Raw genomic sequence first — 4186 nt, 5'->3', positions numbered from 1 at the left:
ACCATTGTGCAACTTCATAAACAGGGAACAAAAACCAAAAACGACTCTGCAAAAATTAGCAAATCCTGAAGTTCTGGATTAAACACCGAAGAATTATAGAGCTGAAAATACCATAGTCCAGTGTCAGAGTGGTCATCTCCTATTTATGCTATTTATGCATTTATGTTAACGCAAGAATTCTCTTTGAGTCCCCTCCAAAGTGTGCTGCCAAGCTGTGAGCCTCACGGTCAGCACAAGGTCTCAGGTTGCCAGGTGAGGCAACATATCCTTTGCTTTATACATTTTTAATCTTGTTTTCTTCAGTTTCATCAAAAGAAATGGATTCCACCACAACTCTGGAAGGAAATGTACAAAGCCCCTTTTCTTTTTGAGGTTATACAGATGAATAATGTTCTGCTTTTTACATAAAATGGGAATGTTATGGAGATGTGCCTGCAAACAACCGCTTGAACTGTTGTTTTTGTTTAAAAGGGAATTTTTTTCATGAAATTTCTTTAAAAAGACACCTGTTATACATGAAAGATTAAGTTAGAGGCATCCAAACAATCTTAACTATGAAACACGGAGGTGGTAGCATCATAGCTGCTTTGAACTTGCTTTTGAACTTTATAGATCTCAAATTAATGTAAGGCAGAATAATTATGTGGTCAGTACATCAATCAGTATGTAAAATCCTATGTTATGTTCACACCAGGCATGGCAACACGCTTTCAAGCAACCACTTCCAATAAAAACTCTATCTAAACGTGCGTAAATGAGCATTTCTGACTTCTGCGTTCAAAACTCTCGCATTAATGCATTAATGCAGAAAAACACACAGCCATTGATGCGCATTGTAAGTTAAACCAGTTGAACATTGACCAATCATGGACTCAGATGTGGTAGTGACGTATGGACGTATGGTGTCCCTTTTAATTCACGGAAGTGCCAACTATTGTAGCCACATTTCTTTCTTGTATCTGTAACAGAAATGTATTACTGTTAATACAAAAAAAGTAAAACAGAGGGCACTTTTTTATGAGGAAAAAGTGGAGGTGCTCAAGCACCCCTAGAGCCCTATGAGTGCACATGCCTGCATCATGCCCGGTGTTATGAAGCTTTATGAGTTAGTGTAGATGATTGCTCCAAATACACAATAATTATAAACATTGGTATAAAGTAACACCAAGACCAGTTTAACCATCAGCAGCCTGAAGTCCAAAAACTGACTGTGGTACATTGGGATTTCAAAGATGCTGTAATTAAACTTGAGCAACCTACTTCTAACCATGACCATTAGCCTCTTAGATGTATTTATAATAACGCTTTTTCTTCAAAGCTTGGACAAAAATGGCGCAAACCAACTGTGACTGTTTAAAAATGATTAAACTGAGGACCTTCAGTCAGGATTTGGAGAATTTCATGGTACTGAAAAAGCTCCAGTGAAGGCCACCACAAAAACTGTTTACTTTTAGATCATCAATGCATTTGACCTGAACATGTCATTGAAGCATTACGCTGGTTTAATAAAGTTGTGTTTATCTGATAGATTAGAGCAGTTTTTTTCAACCAGTGTGCCGTGGGAGGTGATCGGGTGTACTGTGGGAAAGTACCCATTTTCACTGATCTAAAAGCATTTACCATCTCCAGGATATCAGCTTTGTGTTCATCCAAACAGGCTCTGATAAAACACTGAGTAGTTAGGAATATGAAAGATTGTAAAATACTTTGAGTTTATTTGATTCTATTAAAGACACTTTGATAAGAATGACGGTACAGCGATTTAGCTGCAGCTACAGCTCTGCTTTCTGTATAGTCCCGCCCCTTTAACTGTCTCCACCAATCCTTCTTGGAGGTTTAATCACACGTCATCAGTCTGACCAATCAGAAGTGGTTAAAGGCTTCACTTTTTTGTTCTGATTCTGCTCAAAAAGTCTCTCAGTTCCAAAAAAAATACCAGCTAAATACTAAATACCATACTTAGCAAACAAACTCTAGAATCAAATGATAGGAAGTAATGGTAACCAACTGTCAGAGATGGGCGGGTTCCTCAAGAAGGGCAAACTTTATTTAGACACAAGAAATGTTTTAAAAGCTATTCAATTCTCTAATGTTGACTTGGGGTTCAGTGATAAAAAAAATAAGAGGGAAAGTCAAAATAAGGGACTTTTTGCAATACAAACTACTGCTTCATGGGGAGCAGGGAGCTGGAGCTCAACACAAACGTGCACACATGAATCCATACGGTAAAAAAGGAAAAACAAAACATTATGGTGAATTTTTATAAAGAGGACTGCGAAGTTACCAAAACAAACCAGGAGGGTGAAGAAGCTGAGGTGAGAACCACCATTGCCAACCCTCCACCGTCAACAAAAAACAGTAAACAAAACAGAACAGCACGTACCTGAATATCACACAAACACACAGAGCATAACAACCCAGCAGATTTGAGCCCAAGTGCTAGCAGAGGAAGCAGAATTGGGGAAAAGCTCAAGTGACAGAGCCCTCATTTATTAGGCCTGTTTACAAACCAAGAAGTACCAAAAAAACAACACCCAAACTGATAAAAAACCTATTACATGTCATTTTTATAAGTTTGCTGCAAGAAAATTGACCTTGTGTCTTTACTAGCTAACTTGAAGTTCATAGTTTATGCTTCCAGAGGTTTGGGGCTGCATGGAGGTGCAGTTGTTAGCGCCCTCACCTCACAGTGATTTGAACCCAGCTGGTTCAAATCCCAGCTGGGTCTCTTCTGTGTGGAGTTTGCATGTTCTTCCTTTGCATACACTGACCAAAAATGTAAACACAACACTTTTGTCATTGCTCCCATTTTTTATGGTATAAACTCAAAGGTGTGAAACATTTTCCACATACACAAAATAACCAGTTCTCTGAAATATTGTTCACAAATCTGTCTAAATCTTGGATAGTGAGCACTTCTCCTTTGCCAAGACAATCCATCCCACCTCGCAGGTGTGCCATATCAAGATGCTGATTGGACAGCATGATTATTGCACAGGTGTGCCTTAGACTGGCCACAAGAAAAGGCCACTCTGAAATCTTCAGTTGTATCACACAGCACAATGCTACAGATGTTGCAAGTTTTGAAGGAGCGTGCAATTGGCATGCTGATAGCAGGATTGTCCACCAGAACGGTTGCTAGGGAATTGAATGTCCATTTCTTCACCATAAGCCGTCTCCAAAGACGTTTCCGAGAATTTGGCAGCACATCCAACTGGCCTCACAACCGCAGACCACGTGTAACCACACCAGCCCAAGACCTCCACATCCAGCATGTCCACCTCCAAGATCGTCTAAGAACAGCCACTCGGACAGCTGCTGAAACAATCGGTTTGCATAACCACAGAATTTCTGCACAAACTGAACAGAAACCGTCTCAGGGGAGCTCATCTGCATGCTCGTCGTCCTCGTCTCGACCTCACTCCAGTTCGTCGTCGTAACCGACTTGAGTGGGCAAATGCTCACATGCGATGGCGTCTGGCACGTTGGAGACGTGTTCTCTTCACGGATGAATCCCGGTTTACACTGTTCAGGGCAGATGGCAGACAGCGTGTGTGGCGTCGTGTGGGTGAGCGGTTTTCTGATGTCAATGTTGTGGATCGAGTAGCCCATGGTGGTGGTGGGGTTATGGTATGGGCAGGTGTATGTTATGGGCGAAGAACACAGGTGCATTTCATTGATGGCATTTTGAATGCACAGAGATACCGTGACGAGATCCTGGGGCCCATTGTTGTGCCGTACATCCAAAAACATGCTTCATAGGTTAATTTGCCATGCAACAGACTGGCTACCCAGTCAGGGTGTACCCTGCCTTTGCCCAACAGTAGCTGTATTGGCTCCAGCAACCCCATGACTTGAAAGGGATTCATCAGGATCTGAAAATGGATGGATGCAGAATAGTCTGTTTCATAAACAAAAACAGGGAGCTTTACGGTCAAATTAGCTGGATTTTTAGGAACAATCAGAAACTAAAGGTGACTAAAGGACCAAAGTGTCTAATAGTGGATTAGACTGTTAGATCAGACTATTTTCCAACTCGTTCTCACTAGCTTCTTTAGGAACTTTGACTCTTTTGTCTCAACACAGGTGCCAACTTTTTTTTACATTCTGGTGAAGTTTCTTCATTTTTACCCTTGCATCACAGCAGCTCATTAAGCGGGGGATTGTATTTTTTTTTTTTAAAGGT

This window comes from Oryzias latipes, chromosome 17, assembly GCF_053564925.1.
Source record: "Oryzias latipes strain Hd-rR chromosome 17, Olatipes_Hd-rR_3.1".
NCBI classification, from domain to species: domain Eukaryota; kingdom Metazoa; phylum Chordata; class Actinopteri; order Beloniformes; family Adrianichthyidae; genus Oryzias; species Oryzias latipes.
This window is presented reverse-complemented; position numbering follows the sequence as displayed.